Below are 25,730 nucleotides of genomic sequence, written 5' to 3' on the forward strand. Positions count from 1 at the left end.
TTTGCAGGCAAGATTGCTTTAACTCCATTCTTTAACCACGCAAAATTCCTCCTGCCAGCAGAATTGCCAGTTCTTTTTCTAAAACCTTACAACCTCAGCCAGATGCAAAGCAAATTCCAGGGTTGATTTGTAGTGAAAAAGAAAGACCCCTCCCTCCATCTGACCAAAATCATCTGAAGTCTGAGTGATTTCACTGCACAATACAAAGCCTGCAGCCCTTTAGAGCTCCATTCTGTAAAGAAAGCTTAAATACAAGCCACAAACAAACAAAAAAGATGAACCTGGGTATGATGAATAGGCAAACTGAACTCAAGATTTAATCGTGTATTTAATATTTGTATACAATAGATGGGTACATTGAGAAAGCAATGTACAGTTAGGCAGCAGATTCCCCGCCAGTTCTCCTGTTTTAAAGACCCATTCATTTTCCATCTAAGGGATGAATTCTTCCTCCCACTCTCTTCTACTCTCTCTTTTTCTGTGATTTGCATGATCATTTGCTGCATATATTATGAATTACTGTTTATCTTAGTCCAGCCTGCAAAGCAATTTCCCAAATAAATTTCAATGGATCAATAAATTCAGATTCTGTTTTCTCTTCTAAATTGAGGGAAAGAAAAATAGTAAGACCAAGTAAATGTTTTCTTTTTAGCTAAATGAAACAAAAATCTGAATTAAACACATATGCCTATTTCTAATTCTTAGGGCTCACTCAGAAGCCCTATGATTCAACTGTTTTGTATCTTACTTATGATTTTCCTTTCCATTCTTGAAAAAAAACCAGTGTACTTGGAACTGCAACCCTGAAAAATTGTGTGTACTGCTTTGAACCCACTGAAAGAGAGTCCATACAAGGACTAGCAGATAAGTCCTTTGTGACTGTTAATATTTATCAGCAAGGCAAATTCCTCCTAGGTTACAGCAAGTACAGTTTGGAATGACCTGTCTCTACGCTTTCAGAAACGAGCAGCAGATTCCTGCAAAACATCCATCTCCTCATTCAGCTAGGATAATGTTTTCCTCTCAAGCTTTGAGATAGCTTGATTAATATGTAGTATATACGGCAAATTTCTTAGTAAAAAAGTAGTAACATATGGGAGCATTCAAGTTCCAGAAAGAAGAGTATAAATTGGACGTTTCCATATGGGTTTGGTCTGATGTGTCTATCTGTGTTTACAGTGACCTGCCCTGATTGTACCAAGATTGCCTTACTGTCTGCAGTACTGCAAGATGTACCTGCAAGCACACACTCAGCCATACAGGTATTTCTTCTAGGTGTGATGAGTTGTCTTTGAGCAACTGAATCTATCTCTGCTTACTACAGAGGCAGCCAAAACCAAATTCCAGACTTTCTGAAGGTTAGAGTTAGGTGGAATGAATCTTTGCTCAAGCATTCAACCACAGTGCCTTGGCTTGTGCCGTTAGCTTCCTGAATTCCCAGATGACTTCCCACCACAGCTTAGCCAGGCCTGGAACTGCTTATTTTCTCAGAAGGGTTGAGGTGAAATGCAGTGAGTTCAGCAAAGCCAGTGGCATTTCAAAATTATATGTAAAACTATGTATTTGTAGTCTTCTTTTTCAAATGTTGTCATAAATATGCTTAATTCTTAACAGGCTCAAAATACTCTCTCCAGTTGTGATGCTTCTTTAAAACCCTGTTCAAATGTTTATCATGCCATAAGGGAAACCGCCCATGCAGTGGTCAGTAAGTCAGTAGTACGTGCACAGAATGAAAGCAGATGCTTTCGTGCGCTCTTGCTGCCGCCGGGGCCGTGCCCAGCCCAGGTGCTGCTCCAGCGGGAGCTCGGCGCCTTCGAGGCCCCGGAGAGCCCGCTCCAGCTCCGGCCGAGGGGCCGTGCCCCGGCCTGGCTGCAGGTACTTGGTGACACCGGAGCTCATTCTGGAGACTACTCTGATTCGGCTATGTTTTTCTTTTTGAACCTGGCCTTTGATTAAAAATGCCTCGCTTCCAGCTCACATTGCCTTTTAAATGGCTCTGTAAAGCCCTCTCGCGGTTCCCAGCTCACATCAGAAGCAGGGCTGGAAGTGTTTCTCTGCAGAATAAACATACGGGCTGTAAATCCTGTGATTCAGAAGATCGCCTGCAGTATTCCTCTCCGCTGTTGCCATAGGTAACCGGGCTCTGCAAAACACCATTTACCCTGGAATGCAAGGAGACTCGGAGCTCAGCAAGGGCACTCCGGTTAACCCTTTCCTAGCAGAACAAAAAAAAAAAATCTCTCTGGTGATCCCAGCCGAAACTCCTCTCTCATGTGTGTAAATTCACACACAATAAACCCGCATCACGTACATTGAGGCAAATTACCCGCCCAGCGCGGCCCCAAGCATGTGCACACCCAATGTGCGGGAATGGCGGGTTCCTTCTCTTCTCGTCCGCAGAGCCAGGCAGCCCTGGCAGGGTATTCGGGACTGCTGACTCACCGGGGCCTTGCGGGCACAGCCTCGGCCGGGAGCCCGCGGGACGGGTTAAACTGGCACCACATGAAGGAACTGAAAGGCAACTGAATAAGGCTGGCAGTCCAAATCCAAGGTTTGTGGAGTGGTACTTGTCAAATTATTTAAGACAGGACCTTCGAAAGGAAGACTTTGAGCTCACACTCACTACAGAACTTGGTGGGTTTTTTTGGTAGCTAGCAGGGGATCCCTAAGGTTTACAAGGTTTTGCCAATGCCGTCTAATGGAGACTTCTCAAGTCAGACGATGAGCGCAAGTTTAACACTTCCTTTCTGCCTCACACTTCTTTGCAGTCCAGGCACTTTAAACATCTCCTCATGGTCTTCTACTCCATTGCCTGAACCACTGAATGTGGACAATCAATAGTTATCTGCAGTTTAGGAAAACAGGGGCAGAAAGTGGCCCTCACTTTTTTCCTCCTCTAATTCTGACCTACCTATGGGCTAAAGCGGATTCCAGCAGAAGAGGAGCTAAAGTGAACAGTGTTTTTTTGCCATAGCCACAGCAGCAAAATGCTGCCCAGAGAGCAGGTAGCAGCATATGCTCTGCCTTTGCCTTTTTTCCCCACATGAAGCTGAGGATTATGTGTGTGTGAAAAGTAAATTCATAGCCCTATGTTCAAGCAGGGGTTAATTTATACTGCAGAGAAGCTGCAGGTGAGACTGAAGACTTGTCTCATTTTTCAGTTTCACAAACCCTGATACAAGAGCCTAAATATGTTTTGTTCCAAACCACTGCTGTCTTCTTTCTCATACTCCCCTCTGCAGTTCAATGCATGCACAGATACACACCACCAAATTGCCTTTTTTTTATGACACAGTACTGCTGCAGGGTCATTTACATATAGGTAAAAATGCAAAATTCCTGCTCTGAAGTGTTAACAATGTTGGTTACTTTTACATCAAAAGTCTGATGGGAGTACAAAGAAGTCAGGAAATGTGGATAAGGCTGAAATTACATTCATAAAAGATCATGCAGTGGTTGGGAATCACAGCCCATGCATGGACAAGCCTGTATTGAGACTGCTGTAATCCCTGGGCAGAGCAGGGGGGAGCGAAGGAGAGGTCAGTGTGCTTTGTGGGATTCTGTGGCATTACTGGGGCAAGGGGAGTTAGTCCTTCTCTGTTATTTGAACAGTGAGTGGGTATTTTTTTAAGGATTTTTTTAAAATGTTGCTAGAATGAAAAGGAACAAGCAAGAGAAAATGACCCCAAATCATAAGGGGATTGCTGTCTGTGGAAAAGTGCAAACACAAAATGAAATTATTTTCCTGCAAAATTCTTTTCTTCATGGCTTGTTTCCATGCCACCTTGGAGAAGAATGGTGCAGAAAATTATATACAAGGAAAGGTACTTTTAGAGATTCCCAAGAACTACTGATTGGGTGTTGCTGTTTCACATTCTCCAAATTGCTGTTACATCAGTCTAGATGGTGGAGATAAACTGTAAGAGAGCTTAAAAGCTATGGAGCAATGCGTGGAAACACAGTGATAGATATGTGTGCGCTCTTTTTTGATTTATAGGTTTTATTTGCATACTCCTTTGGCATTGCCAGAGCCTCTCTCTGCAGACCTAACACTTGATCCCCTGTTGTGCTGAGTCCCCTGGGAGCTGTTGACATTGTGGGGTACCTGCTGAGGTGTCAGGGACAGGTTGTGTGGGTGGAGAAATGGGAGCATGAGATCAGAAACAGGAGTGTCTGTGGGGCACAGCAATCTCCTAAAGGTCTGAAAACCAGTGGAAGCACTGAAGAAGCAGAGGCTGGAGCTTGTTCCTTTTCCTGATTTTATATGATTGCCTTAAGTCAAGGGTATTTAAATGTCAAGTTTTTATGTAGTTCCTAAATTTACTTAGGTTCGGGTGTTTACAGCAGAAGGTTTGTGTCCTTGTGCACTCCTATCTGTGTACTTGAATGATGATAAATGCCAAGGCTTTCTTTGGGGGCTTGTGTTTTTCCACAGCCGAGGTGACACATTCCCATTAAGTTTAACCTTCTCCCCCAAGAGTTGATACAATTTATTTCTTTTGGAAGGGAAATATCAGAGCTGTAGCAGGCCCAAAGCCATTTTCTTTGAAGGCTGCCTTGGCTCCGACTGCGGATACAGTGACAAAGAGGAGATTGTGGCAGAGCTGCTAGCTGGGCACTCGGGCAGGAAAGGGTTACTGTCTGCACAGCTCTCTGTGTCTGGAGCTCCAGGCAAAACCCAGAGAGAGACAATGATGTCAGCACTACCTCCAGGCCCAGGGCCCCTTGCCTGACAACGTGGGCAATCCAACACATTCCCATCTGCCACAACAAGAGCATTCATGCTCCTATTTCCTGACCTCTTTGGATTAAAGCATGTGGAGTTAAATATACATCCAGCCCCGTGCTCCTGCACTTGCGTTGCACCAGAAATAGACTTATGGGAAACTGGCTGCAGCTTTTGCCCCCCGACACTCGGGATCTGTCTCAACGTTGTCATCGAGAAAAGCACATGCTGGTCCGGTCGGGAGATTGTACAGTCATGTACACATAGCTAAAACACAGTTCGCTTTTGTGCCTGGAAATGCTGCATGTAATCAGCACGCAGTCAGAAAGAGGTGGGGGAAGGGCAGCTTGAATAGAAAATGAAGATTAGTCAGAGGCAGTGATTTCAGCGTTTTAGCCATCTGAAACTTGCTGAGTTTTTTAGCACCACATAAAAAGTTCTGACAGCAGAGAGAGACCTTGGCTGAGCTGGGTGTCTGCACTCCAGGCTGGTGGAAGAGGGAGAGCATGCGGCAGGATTTGCATGCTGCCATGCCGGGCTGGCAGACACACAGAGTGCAGCCCTGACAAGGAGAGCTTTTTGTTTGCTTAATAGTGAAACCATTCTGGTAGTGCAAAATTCTAGTAATTACAAGCATTTTATTGCTTTTATTCAGGATGTGTGTGCATGTAGGGTCTGTTGCATGCACATGGTATCATGTTGTTTCTTTCTCATGTCTGTGGGTGCTGTGTATCTGTGGCTCTATGCCCATATGTATCTGTGCATCTCCATATTTATCTGTCATTCTGTGTCTGCATTGCTCAGTCTTTTTCCTTTTAAGTGTCGGAGTTACATTTATTTTCTGTGCACAGATGAGTTTTCCTGTACTATACACTAAGGGGAAAAGAGATGTGGGGAGAGCTTACATTTTGTTTATGTCTTTGTCAAGAAAATGCTTCACAATTGAGAAATATGAATGAAAAAGAAAATGAGACTATTTCTTTTCCTTTCTTTCTCTTTTGTCTACAGTCTTCTGTCTTATCTTCCCAGTCATGTATTTTCTTTTCTCTCCCTTTTCCCCCATTACGCTGCAAACTCCTGTTCCCATAACAAATGTTTTAAATGTTATCTATCCTACCTGTACAGTCAGCCCCTTTTTCATAGTATGTTTCTTGTACAGTAATCCATTTTTTTAACACCTCATAGCAGTCCTTAACACAGCAAATTCCTGTATGCAGTTTGGTTTGGTACCTCTCCCCTTCATATGGCCTCTGCTTATGGCACTCAGAATCTCAGAGAGCACAACACAGGGAAGCAGAACAAAAATAAACTCTCCAAAATCTGTAGTTCCCCAATGGCTCAAAGAGGTCTTGGAAGAAGGTTTAGCTGATAAAATCCTTAGAGGGTGGTTGGAGGGGTGAGGCCAAATGGTTAATGTAGGATAAAAACTGCAAACCCCTTAATTCTCTTAGTGTTTGGCTTAACTTTGCCTTGACACTGAAGAGATGGTGGTAAGTAAGGATGAGCTTGTATTAGAAACAGGATTCTCTCTTTCTGCCCAGCCTTGCCTGTGCTAGTTCCAGTATCACAGGGCATCAGTGCTACAAAATTCTCTATCAGTTTCTGCTGGTAGAGGTTTGGAACTGCCTCACTTCTCAATTAGTGTAATCAAAGCCAAGACCCTGGCATCTTTCCCAAGAGCTTTCTTCTCCCTGTGAAACAGAAAATACTGAAAACCAGACAGAAAAAGTGGAGCCAGACTGCAGCAAGCATTGGATTTCACCAGAGGTATAATAAGGAAGCTGCCTGTAGTGTCAGCCACTCTAAAGAGACATACAGACAAGTTAAAGTGGTAATATGCATAATGTCTGTCATCCAGATATTTCAGAGCATATAATAAGCTGTGATTAAATCATTAAACTAAAAACTTCAAAAGGGTCTAGCTGTGTAGACTGAGGATCTGAATGCAAGAAATCTCCAGTCTTCTTTCTGCCTTGGTACCTGGTTTGCCACTGCTATGAGCTAGTCATTTCACACGGATCTTTAATTTTCCCATCAGTACCACCAGGAGTTAATAATACTTAAGCAGAGCAGTGCCTCTTATAGAGTTGTTTTGAAGGAAATGGAGACTTACTGAAGGAATCTTTGTGTGAATTTGCGTGCCAGTCTGAAGTTCTTCAGGAGCAAAGTGGAGGAAGCATGTTCAGCATGAGATCATCATAGAAATCATGAAGGTCTACAAGTACCAGGGGAAAGACAATGTTAAAAACAGGAGCTCTGCAGTTTTCAGGGACCCTAAATTAGGCTGTGGAACCTAGGAAGAGTTAGGTTTGCAGTTTGAACTGGGACACATGCTTATGATCCAGCCATGGTGCCTGATGGACCTCTGCTTTTATTACTTGTCTTAACTTCACAAAACTAAGTAAATAGATGAGAATAGAATGTCTATGTCCTGACACCCCATCTCTTGCCACGAGTACTTAGACCAGCCACCAAAAGTGTGAAGAATGTGTCCTGAAGTTTCCCTGCTTTGATTAGGACCAATATTTTATGAGCTTTAATTTTTCCCTAGAAATCAAACAGTTTCTCTGTTTATGGCTACACATACATTTTATGAGTAGAATAAGCCAGATATAAGCAGCCTTGTGAGAAGTGCTCAGGAGCTGGTTTGGAGGAGGGTGGAGGAAAAGAGGAAGCCTGCAAGTCACATCCTCCTAACTGCCTTCGTCTTCATTGATGTGTGCAGTCACACTGCCCAAAAGAGCCATTTGAGGAGGTTTGAGAATGTATGGAGCAAGTGCTCCATTTCACTTATGATCAAGATAAACAAGGGCGTCAGCTGAAGCAGAGCTTCTGAGGTGTTCTGTGTAATTCAGTGGCAGGCAGTAGTGACTGCTGCTTAGGAGATGGATTTATTAAGATTATTAGTAAGTGTTATTTGGAGGTGACTGAAATCGCTGGGTGGACTCCAGAGGATTAGCTTTCCAAAGATAGCAAATGCAAAACAAAAAAAAAAAAAAAAAAGCAACCCCAAACAAACAAGTCACCGGTAGCAGTTGTGTTTATTTAATGAAGTCTCTGCACGGGATTAGCTCACAAGCATTTGCTTGTTTTTGTGACTGGAGATATGGGGGATGGGAAGGAGGAACCATCTTAGCATGTAAATCCCCAAGTAAAAGCAAAGCTGCAGCAGAGCATCTGGCCTGGTTCACAGAGTAGGTGACAAGGCGCTGTGAGCAGGGCAGGCAGAGGAGGAATCACCTCTTCCTGGATTGCACCGGATTTAGGCAGCCTAGTGTGCAGTAACTCTGATACAGAAATAACCTGTGTGAAGGAGGCTCTGCTCAGGAACTGTCGTGTCCCTGTATAAAGGGCACGAGAGCTTTAGGCAGGGCATCATGCTGATCTGAGCCCAAGAAGTGGCCTGTGGGAGAGACAGCAGCAATCAAAAATAGTCATTTTCTATAGTGAGACTGTAAGAGACCTCAAAGTGCTTGTAGACATGAATTCACCAAACATCACCCCCACAAGCCTATCTCTCTGGAATAGAGGGTGGTGTTGCTCATCCCAGATGTCAAACTGGAGGCAGAGAGAGCTGTCCAAGCTCCCACAGAGATCAGGCCAGATGGGAACACAGGGAGGGCAGCAAGAGAGGAAGATAAAATTAGGATAAAAATTCCATCCCTCAGAAAATATGGATGGGGGAAGGGGCTTAGAGACCAATTTAGCCCATGTTTTTGTGTTGCCAATGTTGCTAGACAAGTCCCTCCAAAATGCTGATAGTTGGTGGTGTGGAACAGATGAGTCAGTTCTGCAGTGAAGTCTGGCTGTCCTGCTTCAGTACTGTCACCCAGAAGTAGAGACACATGGGAGCTCCCTGCTGTCCCTTCAGCCTTCCCCAGCATTGCACTACCCAAGCATGATCACCCAAAGGAGAAATATGCTGTTGCTTTTTTGTAATTCATCTAGGCCCCATTGGGATGTGGCAGGAGAGACTAAAGGATTCTTCGTTCAAGCCAAGGTATTGGAAAGGTGACCAGTGCCCTTGCAATTTCCAGGGAAATTGCTTGTTTCCTTTCATAAGAAGCTGCTTACTTGTTTCCTAAATCCACAGGGATTGCACTAGCTCCTCTTCCCTCCTTCAGAGAAGTCCCTTATGCAAAGGTAGGCCTGGTCTGCTATTGCCTGTGCTTCTCAAGAATTTCCTAGATACCACGGCAACAGCAGCAGAACTGGATTTTGTAAACCTTTAATTTATACAGTCAGAGTAGAATGGGACCTATGAATACAATTTGGCAATTTCATTCCTCAAGGGTGGGGGTTGGGGCTGGGAGGATGGGGATGGGGATAGGGAGGGGGCAGTGCACTAATGTTCTTGGCATAAGCTATCACAAATGGAAATAGGAGGAGGGAAAAGCTGCAGCTCACTGCAGACAAAGGGTGGGAACTCAGTGATGCACTTTTATACTGAGGGGACAAAATTGTCTGGTAACCTGTGTGCTTAGTCCCATGCTGTGATTGAAGGATATGTCAGCAGTAACTAAAATAGAAGCACAGTGCAAGGTATAGAGTCCTGGCTCCAAACTGCCCAGCTTTTACAGATGTCTTCAGTGCTAAAAATTGTGTTTCCTGCTTCAGACAAGGTAGAGAGTGGTGGACTAGCAGGCAGAGGAAAAAGGAAGAAAAAGGAAGAAAAAGGGAAAAGGGGAAACAGAAACAGACTGTAGCATTTCAGGATCATGTTTTCATCTCTTTCTATTTGGCTTAACTTTTTTTTAATAGAAATCATAATTTTCACTTGAGAAGCTGATGGGTGAAGAAACTATTTTCTCTCATCGATAAAATAAAAGTACCCCCATTAAAATAAAAAGGGCAGGATTTTCCTTTTCCATGAGTTCTTCATACACTGGAGAAACATCCTTGTTCTCAGGAAGGGAAAGAAAAGCTAACATTTATTTGGAAAACAGTTTGCAGTGAGAATAAAAGACAATACAGGTCTAGTCCGCTCTAACTCTTGATTTACAAAGAAGTCCAAAGAGCTTTTTGCTTTCACACTGTGAAGCTGGTCAAGAGGCGCAGGTTGCAGTGTGGCGCTGGTGAATAAATGGGGCTCTAGTGTAGGCCCTAGACTGCTGGAGGGTCTCACTTTTCCAGACAGAGAGAAGTGCTGTGGCACATTTTACTGACAGGCTTTGTGAACCCATCCATGGTGAAGGGTCTTTGTGCCTGTGACTGATTTGCAATATCTAGAAAAAAAATCAAACCCCTTAGTAAGACTCATTTGCTCACTCTAATTTACATCAAAGAACCCAGCACATTATGACTGGTGACACCAAGGATGGTTTAAGATCACCTCTGTCCTTGAACTTAATATACACATAGAGTACAGCCAAGAATAAGGATCTGTCTCTTTCTGTGATAAATACCCACTTTTATGGGACTGTGGCCATGAGTCCAATTTAACATTATGAAGTAATTTTCTGTGACAATTCAGGTCCCAACTTCATGACTCTCATCACTCTCATCTTTCTCTCTACTTGATATATTTTAGTATTTGGTATTATGCCTAATATGGAGAGATTCCAATGAATTAGATGAGGCATTTAATAAAGGTGATGTCTGGACAGTGAGAAGTTTTTTTATCTCTGAAAAGTCTTCCAGTGATTGTTGGAATATTCTATTTTAAAATTGGTTTGGCTTAGAAGGGCCACATTTGTATGATTTGTCCTCAATAGAAATTAGAGCCTCTCAGTATTTCTACATTGTGGAATGATTATTTTTTGAGTTATTCATTATAGTCTTCTGAACCTCCCAGGAGTCCATGAGCTCTTTATGAGCCATATAAAAGGATGCAGACTCACTAGCAGAGCAGAGAAATTCCCAGGAGGAGAGAGATTTGTAACTAAACTGAGATGGACAGAAAGAGATGGGGAAAGTAAAATTCAGAAAGCCTGGAATAAAAGCAAATTCTTTAACAGCCTAACAGTGATCTACACTCCTGCAACTCTGGAACAGAGCAGGCTATACTGAGGATGTTTAGGAAAAAACCCACAGGAATAACTGGCAAAGATTTGTTTCATATCTGGTTTGGCAGCCACAGAAAGATAGAAGAAGGTTTGTTTTCTAAGGCTTTCTCAAAACAGTGACCCTGAAAAAAACATGCCTGTTACCCTCAGAGGACCTACTCATCTTACTGACATGCAGAATACTCTCCAAAAGAAGAATAATTTCTTTAAAGTACAATAAACAGGGTATACAGGTCAAAGTGAAAAACAGCAAACCTGGTATTTCTGAGAATTCACAAACAAAAGAATTTAAAGAAAATGCAGACAGAAGTTGCACATACTATAAATGCCTAAGTCTCTTAATAAACACTTCTGGGATTCCCACACTGCTAAAGAAAATCTTGCATAGCAAAGCCCTTTCTCACAAAGAGACAATTAGATAAATGCCACCTGCTGATTGCAAAACTAGCTGAAATTTACTGGGACCCACACATCTTACAGGCTCCAGCTTATTTTCCTACCTGGAAGCAAAGTCTGGTAGAGCTGCGTATAAAATGGAATGTGACAGAGCCAAAGTTAGCTAAATAATGGAAACATATTTGTGAATATTTGTTCCGTGAAAATATTGCCAAAATTCTCAATATTATTGATAATGAATTTTTTAATCACCTCCAGGCAAAATTCCAACAGAAACCCTGTCTGTACTGTTCTGCCAACAAGTCTTATGCATTCACAGCACTCCCTCCACAGTGACTGCAGAAATGCCACTCTCCAGGAGAGGATTTGACTCTGCTGCTATCAGCCGAGTCAAAGTTTCACAGTACTGACAGAACTACTCGGTCAGGGATGGACTGGATGGACAGTCAGGCCTATGGGCAGAGCTGGGCTTGTGGGTATGCTCAGGACAGGGGTACACCAGGGCTATGCCCAAACAGGAGCCTCACATACAAATACAAGATGCATAAGAGACACCTGTTTAGCACATAGCAGTGCTTCTCCCTCACATAAGTTAGTGTGCTTTAAAAGCTGTGGAACAAATACATGTTCATGGCCACTGTGCTTTGGGGTAGATGTACCCATGGGCTGTCCTTCCTGTGCTCCTTGGGGCACTGATCTCCATGAACAGTCTGGGGTAAAGGGAATTCCGTAGGACTTTGTTTTCTGTCTCCTCCTCTACTTTGTCTCTCACTTTCCAGTAAGCTTTTCTACAAACAGTTCCTTACACAGCCAGGATATGGGATGGCCCTCGTGCACGGCGTTCAGAACTGCCCACTGCTGCATGGAGTGGCTGCAGGTGTCTGTCCTGCCTGCCGCATCAGCCCAAGGATGCCTCTGCCTCTTCCTGTGTTATCTGCAGTTCACCAGCAGCAGTTTCTCCCTTTGGCCTGAGGGCTTTTGCCTGGGCTTATGCCCAGATCTGTTGTTCAAGCAAAGGGCAGAGGAAACACTCAGTGAGGAAGTCTCTCATGTTTCAGGTTGTTTCAGGCATGTTTGTTCCAGACGGCCCAGTTTGTTGATCTCACTTGTTTTTAACTCATGCAAGGCACAGAATTCAGGTCAGCTCTTTCCTCACTCTCCTCTCTGTCCTGCCCGGCTGGAGTACATGCTATTTCCAGATGAGGTCACACATTCCCCCCTTTCCTGGTCCTACCACTCTCGAGCCTGTTCTTTCCATTAGGGTTTAATGAGAGGCCCACTAGCCGTGGCAATCCCAACCCTCCAGTCACTGCTGCAGCCAAGGTCAAGCCCGGGGCAAGAATTGTCCACAAATACAGACACCAGAGTGAAGGGAAGGAAAGAACAATAAGAGCCATTTACTTCCCAATGCACTTAAGCCTTGAGAGAAACTGCCCCCCCAGATTGCTGAGTCAGCAGCGGCTGACAAATTAGTCAACAGGATGACTGGGCCTCAGCTCCTGGCAATTAGCATGGACAAAGCTTTGTGTGTGCCTGTGTGTTTTCCTATTAGCTGCGGCTTGCACGCCTGTGAAGGGAGGAGGGACTGGGGAAGGAAATGGCTTGCCTTGACTTCACAAACACACGGAATTTGTGTTCCCAAGGCTGCACAGCATTCATTTGGCTTCCTGTTTCAGCAATTCTGCAGGCTGTAGCCATTAAGAATAAAGTATGCTGAGAGCCTCTTAAGAGGGAGGTGCATCAACACAGCTGGAGGAAGGGTGAGCCCTGAATTGTGGTAGCAGAGGCACTACAAACTGGGAGGGGTTCAGTTTAACCCATCACTGTGGCTAACAAAACCGATACTGTAAGGGTGAAGGAGTGCTGGCAAGGGTTGGGCAGAAGAGTTTACTGTTGAGAACAGCATTGCTAGTATATTCAGTGTGGGAGTAAGAAAGGTGTCACAGATCCAGAGTGAGAGGCTTTGGCAGAGCTCAGGGTGATGAAATGATAGAGACAGAGGGGGACAAGGACTGGACTAAAAGAGGATTCTGTAGGTCAGGAGTTCAGTGTCTTGTCAAAGCGATTTGGGAAGCCAAGGGCTAAAAGGTGGAGCTGCAGGTCAGGATTAAGCTGAACGTAGGAGCTGAGTTCTGTCACCATTTGGCAGAGGTCACTGCCTCCAAAGCAGGCTGCAGCAGTCATGGCCCATGCTGTGAACAATGAAATTTCCTGGATTTAGCTCTAGTGGAACTACAAACACACTTTGTTGTTAAAACCTCTGCATCTCCTCTTGTCTTTCCATGTCTGAGGCCAGGTCACCAGTGCTCTCAGACAGGGTGTGAGTTGCAAGTCCCCAGAGGACCTAAGATGAAAGGTCAAGTACATCTGGTTTTTTAGCCTCACCTTCACCCATTGCATATCTATGTCCCTGGTAAGTCAGACCCTACCATGTTATCATCCTCATTTACAATAAGCTGGTCAGAATGATTTAGCCAAAGTTCAGTGGTGACCCCAGCTATGAAAGGCCTTGCTGTGACCCGTGAAGATTTAGTGGGCTTTGTTCTGGGTGCTCTGAGACCCATCTCTCTGCTTACAGGCTTTCACAATAGCTGAGCTCAACTGAGAGCTGCAAAAGCATTCAAGCTATTCCTCCTATATGTGAGAATGGGGCTGAGAGACAATGTATTCTGGGCATCACTGCATGCTCCTTTGCTAAGCATAACTGGAATCCCTGGACTTCAAATCCTGCTGCTGAGAGCCTAGCAACAAGTGAATGTATCTACGTAAGCTTTTAAGGAAGGACTAGGTTAGTGGAGGTGAAAGTAGGTCAGAATGTTTTATTTTCTGAGTTTGTTGGATTTCTTTCTAGGAACAGTAATGCTCTGCCTCTGTAAGTCACCTCTGTATTAAGAGACTATCAGTGCCATATCCATTTACACATCTTTATGCCACACTAAACCTGAGACAGTTCATTCCTTTCTGTTGACAGACAACAGAAGCCACAGTAGCCTCACACTACTTCACCTTTACCAAAGGAGAGGAGTATGCACCAAGATGCTTCCTGCAGAGCAGCTGACGCTCAGCAGCTTGCTGTTCCTATGGTGACCTCTCTGTCTTTGACCCCTGTGATTTTCTGCTTGGCTGTAGGCTGATTTGGGGCAGATTTTTACTGATTTCTTAACTGCTGAACAGTGTTTTCTGAAAATACTAGCTGGCATCTATCTGTATTATTAGGTGTCTAAATAGCTTTTGAATCTGGGTGTCCCTTCCTCATGCTTTGATTCTTCATCCCTTAAAAAGATCTAACTGTAGTTTGGGCTTGGGTCAGGGTTGTACATCTGCAAATGAATGTGGCTGTGGAGGAGCTGTGGCCATCTGGGTGCTCCTGTTCTCCTCTCAAGGAATGTAGCTGGGGCCTTCCTTCTGCTCATCCTGTCATGGCAGTGGTTACACAGCACTTTGGTTATGCTGCTGTGCCTGAGATTCAAAACTTTAACCTATGAATTTTCTCACCCTGTCAGCCTGGATAGGGAGTTACAAGGAGTAAACCCTTTTTATCCAGAATTCAAACCACTACAGATGCATGAAAATAGTGAGTCCTCATTGCTTGTCTTTGGACTTCTGCAGTACCAAGAAATTCCATAAGTCTTGCACCATATAGAAAAACCCACGGCTATGTATTCCATGTAACACACATAATTTATCATATGTGCATCCCGTCTCTCTGTTAACCTTCCTTGTGAGTGTCAGAAAGTGGTGTACCTCTTTATCACAAGAGAGAAAGTTCAGGGTAGCTTTGCTGCAAATTCAGGACCTCAGTTTTAGTTCCATAATTTACATCACTTAACTTTCTATAATTCTATGATATGCCAAACACAGTTGCTTAAAAAATCCAGACTTGTTCATATGAGGTGGATGTGTAAGTGCAGTAAGATCTATCCTGACTGCAGCATTTACAAGAACATCTGAAGGGGCATCAGGGTATCATAATGAAAAATATGTTAGTGACAAGGTAGTGCCCACGTGTTATAGCAAAGACTCAAGGGTGTCTAAGGTACTGTAACTTTGAGAGTCAGCCATTCAGTGGAAATTCATTCCACTGAATTTCATTCCAAATGAGCTATGCTTCCTGCAGGAAACAAACCAGGGGTGGATCCAGTGCAGGAGCACAGGTGTATTTTAGTAACATGGAGTTACAACAGATTGTTACTAATAGTTAATTCCCAGATTCCCATTTCTTTCCTGAAGCACATTCCTAAAACAGCTACTTTTGGGAAAGTGCCAGCAAATAACACTCCCTGTCTGGCTGATACCCTCTTTCTCTCCTCTGCTCTTTAAGGTGGATATTTTTTATGATGGAAGGCACTCAGTTAATTTTGGAGTCTAAAAAGTACATGCAGGACAGGGCGTGTTTTTTTAACATGGTCTTGACATTATTCCTCCTGCCCTCCTGGAAGTAATGTGCCTGAGGAATGCAATGGCCTCTTTTCTGACCTGGCAAGCAGTGCCATTTGTAGTGTTGACACCTGTCCCAGTGGGATTTGGGCTGAGATTTTTCCATCCTTCCCTTGCCCAGTTCATTTTGTCCAGTGTGCCAAAAAGGTGTCAAATGGCATTTTTGCAATTATCAGTTTAGACTGGGCTGGACCTGGTGACATGGAGGTGAAAGGATCTGGAGTCTCTTTTCCTGTCCTGCTAAACCAGCCAGTATCTCCTTGTGCTTATTCAGCAGGTTAACTTTGATAATGGCAGCATGAATATTTTGCTGCCATTTAGCTAATAGCTACATTTCCTGTAACAAAATCATGTAAAGGGAAATAAGGGAAAAAGAACTGCTGTGGCAGGAGACAAAGGCCCCATTCAGGGTTTAAGGTGTGCTCATGCTGTAGGCTGATTGCTTTTTAGCAGCAGGTCTGACAAAATGTTGAGCATATATCCCTGAAAAGGGATATTTGATTTTTACAAACCAAATGCTTGAGATTACCATTTCACCATTTCTGCTAGATGTTCTTAGGTCTCAGATACCACATGCAGATCAGATCCAGCCTAAAAAGAATGAAAGGACTATAGCATCTAAATAAGATATTATCAATGCCAACCCCCCCCCACCAATAGTGGTGGTAAAAATAATTAAGTCTTTCTACTTCTCTAGTGTGTTCCATCTGAGGGTCTCAAAGCATTTTACAAGCATTAATTAATTAAACTTTCATCTTCTCCCTGAGGCTTTTTCTGTGCTGGAGGTGGTTCAGTCCAGTTGGGTAGATGTGGCTGTTGAAATCACAGCTGATTCTCAAACCACTGGTTAAAAACTCCCTCTGGAAATCTTCAGTTCTTACAGCTGCTGCCCTTTCATCCTGCAGCTGTGCTTCCCCCTCTTAGTTAGGTGTATGATTTCTCTCCATCTGGCCCATGAATCCTCAGATCTGCAGGTCCCATCTTCTAGGTCTGTCTTGTTTGAGCAGGTGATGCCATTGGCATGATCCCTAGGAGCTAAACTGACCTGCCACTAGCCCCAGAATTACTGTAGAAGTATTTAAGTAGCTTAAAGACACTTTGAGTTCTGTAATCCTCCCTCCCACCTAGACCAGGGGATCTGGACTAGAAAGAAATTAAAGAGAAGGGATAAAGATCACTAAGCACAAATATTTGAAATTAACTCTTTAGGTAAGCATTTAAATTTGAACTACGCCAAGTGTTTACAGATAAAATACAGAAATTGCTTATCCCATTGTTGAAATGCAGTCATTCTTAGGGGTGAACATGACAATTATTTAACAGTACAGAGTAGCACTTCCATCATCTCTTATGGAAGGAATCAGATTATATCCAGCTGAAACTGAATAGAAGATAGAACTGTCCAAACTGGGACACAGTCATTGGAATCACTGAGATTCTGGTCCCATCTGAAAGGAAATACATCAGAGAACCTATCAGAGAATAATAGTTACAACCATAATTAATATATTATATTACTTGGCTTAAAAAAAAAAGTTATACTAAAAATAGTAATAATAATTAGCAACTATGCAAAGTATGCAGAAAGCCATTGGGGTTTTGTTGGTGGGAAACTGTTGAAATACTTTTGCATTGGTATTTATGTAACATCTTTTATCTTGAGGATCCCAAACTATATCACCAACCGCAGCAATAAAAACCTCCTGGACATGGCAAGCCATATGTTGTTCTGTTAACAACATAATTTTGGAAATCATCTGTAGCATTTCTAATCAGAAATATGTGAAGTATTTGATTTCATTAATTTGAGTTCAATATTGTGCATTCCTCACCTAGAAACCAAACCAACTGGTACATTATAAATATGCTGGCATATAGAATTGTAGGATGAATGACTAATTTAATAATGTGTACTGTGTATTACATGTTTCTTCCTGAGCAATGAAGGTGCTTTACAAAGGCTGGTGGCAATAGAGAATATTTTCAGTTAATTGGAAATGCATACTTTGTTCCCAAGATACACAATTATCCATTCATTGAATTCTACACTTTTCTTGTGTTTAGTGTGTTTTACTGCCCATGTTTTACAGGTAAAGTAATGGAAGGGATACATTAAACCCTTCACAGTCAGTGGCAAGGCAGGGACAAATTAAAGTCTCTTGATCCTCTCTCTCAACATTGAAAGCATTGTTTCTGTCTCAGCTTCGCTGGGCAAGCAACGCAGGACTGGAAGAAAGGATTTTCAAGGATGACCTTCTGGGTCATCCTCTCCTGTCCCCTGCCATCAGGGGCAACATGTTCCATTGTGGCTTTTGTGACTGTGACAAAGAAAGAATGAGTCACACTTCTCTGCTGGACACCAGACCGCTCATTGATACAGTCCAGGGTACCTTTCTGAAAAAAGGCAATGATGGTACATTAAGGCAGCTTGCAGTGGGAAAAGGCTGGTCTGGTTTGTTTTCTGGGATTCGAGGAGAATGGCAGCCTTCCAGTGTCAGGTGCTGGGAACTTAAAGGTGCTGCTGAGTAGGGGTTTTCTCACAGACTCAGCTTCAGCTCTGCACTTCTCTAGTCATGTCAAGCAGTACCTTCTTAAAGCTAGAAGGCTACTTTCACAACACAAAAGAAAATGATTTCAGGAAGCATCTTGTAAGAGCATCCTGCAGACCACCTTTTAAACCAATGTCTGAGGTTAGGTTGGTCACAGGATTGGAAGGTAGGATTAGATAATTCCATTCATCCCCTTATTCCCCACAGGATAGTATTCATGGCAAATGTTACATGGATTGTTCCTAGGGCTTTGTGACAAGAGCCTCTTAGGTCCTTCAGGCCTGTACACTGTGAGAGTTTACCATCTCCCTCACCACGACTCTTGGGCTGTTTAATCCCATTTTTGTGCTCTGCGTGAGCTAGTCCTGCTTGAAGAGGTAACTAGCTGGGTTATGTGTTCACAAGTCCCTGATGTATTTAGTTCAGTTTCCCCCACCTTTATGTTATATCAGTGAATGTGCACAGGTGTCAGCAGGCCCTTGCAGAAGAGTTCAGGGAACACAGTGGGAATGTCCTCAGTCTGAAAGCTGGGAAGTCTCAGCTTGGCTGAATTTCTTGTTTTCCTTGGACTGTACAGTGCTTTGCAGGCTGATGACAAATGGGAAGTAGCCAGTTCTGTAGCCAATTTTATTATTTCTCATTTTATTGTCAAAGGGAGGGAAATTCACAAAATTTGTGAGGATCTTGCCCACTTCCCCTCTCCACTGCAGAGCTGCTAATTTATTTTTGTTTTATACTGTAAACAGTTAGAGAAGGAAAGCTCCACAGGCCTTTGAGTTAATCCCAGGGTGTAGCACTGTACATGACAAATCTGTGTGGTCATGCTTCTCATCACTATTGCCTGCAGCATCCATACCTGGCTAGTATCATTTGGTTCCTGTCTTTAGTTCTCTTTCAAATTTCCAAGCATGAGAGGAGCAGAATTTGGATGGCAGGGACAGACAAGAAGATGGTGTAGAAGATAGAAAGAATGGGGAAGGACATGAGTGACAGCAGAACGGTCACAGGAACACTGATGAAGCTGAGAAAAGAATAAACAATCATAAAGCACTCTCCTATGGAATCTGGTTTGCAATTCATTATATACTGATATTTCTCATCTGTCAGCTTACAGCTGTGAAATCTGCTGGCAAGGTGTGCATCACTTTCTTTGGTAGGACAGGCATTTGAAAAACATCAAGCCTTCTAGTAGTCCTAAATCTCTTGTGCATAAGCTCAGGATGTAAGAAGACTGGAGAGGGAAACCAGATATTGAAATATGAGTTTGGTTCAATTCACTGGACTGGAAGGAAGGCTGATGATGTCCTCATTTGCTGAATACTTTAATGATGTCTGGTATACTGAATAGGCAGGGATCTGAAAGAAGGGAAATGAGAGTTAAAGACTGGATTGCTGCACATGCATTTCTTACCTCTGCTGGCCTCTGCTATCTCTACACTTGTATGTAGTTTTTTAAAATACAATGTGTAGTGTGTTTAAATTAGTAGTACTACTTTCTCCAGACACATTAGAAACACTCACCTCTGCTTTGTGTTTCTTAGCCCTTAATTCTCGTGCAAGCTGGTGAAACTTCCTCATGCAAGTCATGGTTAGGACAATCAAAACTTTCTTTTTAGTTCTTAGTTAGATCTCACCAAACACCAGATGTTATGTCATGGGGCTTTATAATCTTCTTTGCTTCATCCCTATGAAGCCATTCTGAATCAGACCTGGATGGGTACCTGAAGGCGAGTCACCGTGTTCAAAGTGGAGGCTGTGGAGAGCTGTGTCTCTGTTGTCTCTGAAGAGAATTTCTTGTCTGATATACTTGACTGGAGGGGATAATCTGACACTAACTTCTCCTTCTCCCACCTCCTGGTTGGAGAGTCGATGGGAACTAATAGGTATTTTCCTGCCTAACATCTGTGGTTCACGAAATTTTCTGTGGCTGACGTGGTGCCAAGAGGCAGAGGGGTTATTTTGGGGCACAATCCTTTTAATTTATTTTGTTTTCCTCTTTCTATAGCAGTGTAGCAATCACCGTCCTGGCAGCAGGCACGCCCTGAGGGAAGGGAGAGGAGCCGCTTCTGAAGACAGTCGGAATACTTCATGGCTGCTTGTCCTCTCTTTGACTGCGGCATCAGCTGGGGGCAGGGGGAGGAGAAGTGCCTCAGGCTCATTCAGAGTTGACCCATGGTTATTTTTAGCTCCTTAATGTTCTTTCCAAGCCCCTTGCCCCTCCCCTTCCTCCCCCCAGTTCATTTCTCTCCTCTTGGCAAACGGCACTTTGTGAGCTACTCAGTCACAGGTTAAAAAGCACAGAAAAAAGTCAAAGGGCAGGCAACGGAGGTACTCCTCCGAGAAAGGCGCTTGAAAGGTCAGGAAATGCCTGAGCCGTGGGTAGGAGCCCCTCCTAGCCTAGCTCTGCTTAATAAGCAGTCTTGCCAGCCCAGGCAGACAGGGTGATGGGGCTCAGATCTGAAAAACCATGTGAAGGAGGGAAGAGGAGACAGTAGAGGAAGAGTAGGCAGAGAGATAGGGAGATACAATAGAGTTGTTGTAAACAAAGGGGACTAATTGAGGTGAAGGACAATAGCACTGTTTGAGCATGAAAGAAGAACGAAGAGCAATTTTACTTCCCTCAGTTTGGAAGCCTGGAGGATCTCTAGCCAAAGGGCGATGGGCTTCCTCATCCCCAGCGGAGTCCCTAAATATCCCTAAAAGTCGGACCTCCAGAGATGTGAGGAGAAGACATGTCGGCAGCTCCACCTGAAGGACACACCTTTTGCCTTGCCATTAGATGGGACTTGCCAGTGAACGATGAACAGCTGACAAGCAAGAAGGTGCTGGGTCCTGGAGAAAGTCAGATCTTTGCCTTTAGGGGGAGAATGAGACAGTCATTGTGGAGAGGCTTTCCCTGTGCTTTGCAGAGCTGTTGGCAGCCCACCCTTGCTCCTGGCTGGTAAAGCAACAGATGAGGTCTGAAGTTGGGCCCAAATCCTAAGACCTTGGTCAGAACAGGCATGCAGGATCTAAGACACCTGCACCAGGTGAAGTAGAAAGAAATGCAATGAAGGAGGTTTTAATCCTGAGGTGCTTGTCTGTGGAGGACCTCAGCATGGGCCACTCTGATGTCTCACAGCGTCTTCTGCCTGGGTTGTCTGTTTTGTTTCTGTGTTGTTTTGTCTGTCCATCCATCATGGTGCAGGATTTGAGCTTTCCAAGCAATATAGGGCTTTTTCTCACTGTGCCCCAGGAGGCAGGATTATAGTGTACAATACTCTTTGCTCAAAAGCTGGGGAATGGCTCCTGCAAAAGGCAGGGCAAGCCCTTTCCCCAGGCAAGCCCTCAGGTTGAGAATGAAAAATCCGCTCCCTTTCCCCATCTCTCGGTAGGGACCTGGAAAGGAGCAGCTGGGTGGCTCAGCTGGCCACTGCAGCCGGGTCCAGTGTCATGAAGATGCCAGGGCAGAAATAACCTGCTCAAAATAACATGGCTCCCCCCTGCACCATTTCCCCTGCTGCCCCCATGTAGCCCACTCTTTACAGTAGCTTCTTCTTAGTTTTCCAAAGTCCCAGCTGTGTGTCCTTGTCTCCGGCAGGGAAACAGGTTGCCTGGATACAGTCCCTCTGCTGAGCAGTGCAGTCCCCTGGAAATCAGTCTGCAGTCCCTCCCCTCCGCTTCCCCAGCATTGCTTCACTTAGTGGAAGATGGATTTGGGTCTCTGGAGGACTTCTGGATGCAAAATAGGCAGGGTGGGAAACAAAGCATCAAAAATGTCAGCATTCCCTCTTCACCCCAAAGAAACAGTCAGATGAAGGGATTGCAGAGAAAGGCAGGGCAAGGAAACTGTTCCACCCATTGTTGGAGGCCAGGATGAAGCTGGTCCTAACCCAAAAAAAGAGGATCCCACCCGTGAACTGAGCCAAGAAGCCACTTAGAAATTGCATCACTAGCAACAGAGGCTAGGTCTGATTGATGTAGTCCAGCAAGAGCGAACCCAACTGAGCATACACAGATGTCAGGATAATCATTGCTCTGAAAATGAGGTTGCACAGAATGGGGCAGGTTTTGGAGGGGATAAAACAATTTTCCTTTGTCTTGGTGTGTGAAGGGATAAAACAATTCCCATTCCTCTTGGTGTGTCTTTCTTCACAGTTTCGCAATTGCAGAGCTTCCTTGGCAGCAGACAGCTTCCTTTGGCTGATGTTGCTAGAAAAATCTGCTAATGTGGAAAAGCACCGTGATGTGCTTACAGGCATCTAAACTGTAAAGACCACAAAAAATGTTCACCTTGTTTCAAAAGCTTTAACCAGGAAGAATATAAGAAAGATGAAAGAGCATTTACTATCAATATCAGAAAAAAACTAATTTAAGTAAGTCCTTTTTGCTTGCTTTATTCCCTAATTTTCTTAATGCAAAAAGCCACACCTGCTTCATTTCTAGATAAGAAATATAAATCCTTACAAAGGATAATTTCTCAACAACATTACAAAGTTTCCATATAGCACGATTCTGTAATTGAAAAATACTGTATTACTGCAATAATCCTTGTACTCAAATCATCTGTCATCAATGGTCTGTCTCCACCTTCCCCATAATCCTCTGACACGGGCCAGTTTCAGAGAAAGGTAACAGTATAACTGGATGTAACTGGTTGATTCCAGAAGGAAAATTCATGCTCCACAGGTCCAGTAAAGTAGGTGGCTTTTGTAGCAGACGCTAAAATGCAACAGATGAGATGTAAAATACAAATATATTTCAGGACCATAAGGAGGAAAACAACCCTAAACTAAAACTCTTTTATGTGGTTTGGCCTGTCAGAAGCACTCAGCCTGTTTGTCACTGCAGGCAGGGCATCAGCAGAAGTGTCTCTGCTGACTATGGCACTGCAGGATCTCAGTGGGAGGTAGGTATCTCTCAGTTACACTGGTCTTACTGAGGGCTCTAAGGAACCAAAGGAACCTTTCACATTCCCCAAGAAAAGCAATGGCCACCCACTGCATCTTGGCAAGCACTGGTAATTCCCAGTGAGAAAGTCTATTCAGCTGGCAGTCATCTGCATTCAACAGCAGTTTCAGTTTCTTAGTGCACTGAGAGTACATCCCTGATGCAGTGCTTTAGAGTGCATTGAGCATGACGTAAATCACAGATGACAGTAGGGATTTCTGCTCTGAGGGGAATGACTGCAACCCTTTAGCCATATTAAGATAGAAAAATGCAGTCTTGGACACTCGCATGTATTGTAATCTAAAATCATTCTGGCTTTGATACCTTCCCTGTGGAGTGAACTGTGAAAACTGGCTCCAGCATTCTTGGTTGCTTTCTTCAACCCATCATCAGCACCTCAGTCATCTCTTGATGTAGTGTTGGAGATTACAGTCAGGCAACTGCAGGTTAAGTCATTCAGCTGCATCATACATGCAAGTAAAAAAAGACTAACCACAAAGCTGGGACTCATCCCTGTATACAGAATGACACGACGTGTGCCTTCTTGCTGGCCCTTTATTAATCCCATATGAATTTCAAGTAATGAAAGTAGCAAAACAGAACTGCATAACACCCAGCAAGTGCCCTGAAGCAACTAGTATGCTGCTAGAATAGGTGTGGAAGCTTCTCAGGGCAAATTTCCTGAGGGCAGGGCAGGGAAAAGAGAAAGAGAAGATCAATCTCCGGCAGCAGCAACGATGATAAGGATCTGTAGATGGGGGGGGGGTTCTTTCTTTAATCTCAGAAATTAGAATTAATCAGTGCATAACAGCACAATACTGATGAGACTTTTTAACAATGGTGGCTCCTCTGCTCCGTTTTCTTTGCATCAGACACACTAAATCAAGAGACCAGATATGGGTGTCACTGGGAATTGGAGTGTATCTGAGGAGGGAAGAAGGAAAAAGGGAGAGATAGAAGCTCAGATTACCAGTTTTTTACATTTTTTTCTCATTCCCATTTCAAAGAGAAAAAGAGAAAGACACACACAGAGAAAGAGAGCGTGAATCATTTAGCATGAATTTTGCTTGAGTGAGGACTGACATAAGTGTGTGAAATAGGAAGGCAATGTATGAATAATGCAGAACAAGACTCTGTGCAGACAGAAGACTGTTACTGTGTCCCTGTTTACAGCTACTGAAAGCACAATCAAATAGATACAGAAAGAGTTCAAAAAGCCTGCATGGTCATCTCATGATGAAAAGGTGTTAAAATACATTGTGGGTCACAAAATACCACTTCTCAATAACTGCTCTGAATTTGCTCATCTGTTCATACCAAGACAAAGAGAAGTTGGTGCTGCTTTCAGTTAGAAGTGCAATGAGTTCCCTGCAGGTTAGGCTTGCTCTAAGTTATGCCCAAGCTGCACTGGCTGCTATGGTAGACAAAGGCAGAAATATGGGGGAGAATATATGCTGAGTACCTCTGTCATGCAGTCTTTACCATGCACTCCTGGGAGAAGGGTTTTTAGAACCACAGAAAACAGGTATTTTTATGAAGGTGACCCCTGAAAGAATTCACATGGGTCCTTCTGCTTATTTACAGTTGGTACATTCAAGAAACTGAACTCATTTCTTATTCCTTTTATGGGAGAAAGTATGGTTAGGAACTAGCACACTCTCCCAGGGCACTTGGAACAGCTGGTTTCCATTTGTGGTCCTGCCACTGGCTGGTTTTGGCGAAATATCATCATTTTTGTGCCACTGGTGAAGCACTTTGAATTCTTCTAACAAAAAGCAGCATGTAAGAGCTGGATATTAATTCAGAGTCTTCTAACAAGCCTGTCATCATACCATGTGGTCTCTTATATTCTGTAACTAAGGCATACTTCTGCCCTAAGGAGGATTTTCTTATTCCTTCCCTTGCTTTATTCCATTTCTGGATGGAATTTGCAATAATTTCTGAGGTAGCCTGTTGGATCCAATCCACATGGCTGGTCCTTTTCCAAATCACATTCCAGGAGTTCATCTGAGTAGTCATGGGAGACTCTGCCTGTATTGAGTGCCTTAAGAATTCAGTAGCATCAGAACTCACACATCCATCCATAGCTGCTGAAGATTTCTCAGAAAGCTTTAAGAAAAAAGGGTGGCATACTGAAAAACTCTCTCTCTCTCTCTCTTTCTCTTTAATTTATCATAGTATTAGACTAGGAAGAGATATAACATTGCATAGGTTTCTAGAAGTGACTGGAGGATGTTTATATTTTTGGCAATATTGAGAAGCTTACCTGGAGGTCTAAGGAAGGGCGTCTTAAAGAAAGACCCCAGAGAGAAACAGAAGGAAGGCAGGGGGCAAAGGCAGGACATCAGGGCATGAGGTAAGGGAGATTCAGAAACACTGATGTTATATTTTGGATTTAAAAGAAACAAAAAAAGGGAAGTGATAGTGTCTTTGAGGACAAGAGAATAAGGTAGCATGGGAGCCTTAGAAGAGGAGGACAGACTGTGGATTTATCCTGTTTGTAATAGAAATGCTATGTGCAAATAGGCATTCTCACATTCTGTCTACCTAGTTAACCCAGTATAATTTTCCAAAAAGGCAGACTGTGAGAAGTCCTTTTGCACAGAGACACACACAGTTATGAGTATGGCACTACAAGCAGCTGGGATGGAGAAGCAGTGATGCTGATGCAATGTAGTGATGAAAAAA

At 43.6% G+C, this 25,730-nt stretch overlaps 1 long non-coding RNA gene across 1 annotated transcript in view; it reads left to right on the forward strand.

The window, feature by feature from the left end:
* The first annotated feature begins 1,179 nt into the window (after positions 1-1,179).
* LOC115949147 overlaps positions 1,180-25,730 on the forward strand; it is a 63,922-nt gene continuing 39,371 nt past the window's right edge. Inside the window, exon 1 of the long non-coding RNA XR_004082763.1 lies at positions 1,180-1,262. This is a non-coding gene — a long non-coding RNA (uncharacterized LOC115949147). The remainder of the gene's footprint in view (positions 1,263-25,730) is intronic.

This window comes from Geospiza fortis, unplaced genomic scaffold (assembly GCF_000277835.1).
Source record: "Geospiza fortis unplaced genomic scaffold, GeoFor_1.0 scaffold54, whole genome shotgun sequence".
Lineage (NCBI taxonomy): Eukaryota > Metazoa > Chordata > Aves > Passeriformes > Thraupidae > Geospiza > Geospiza fortis.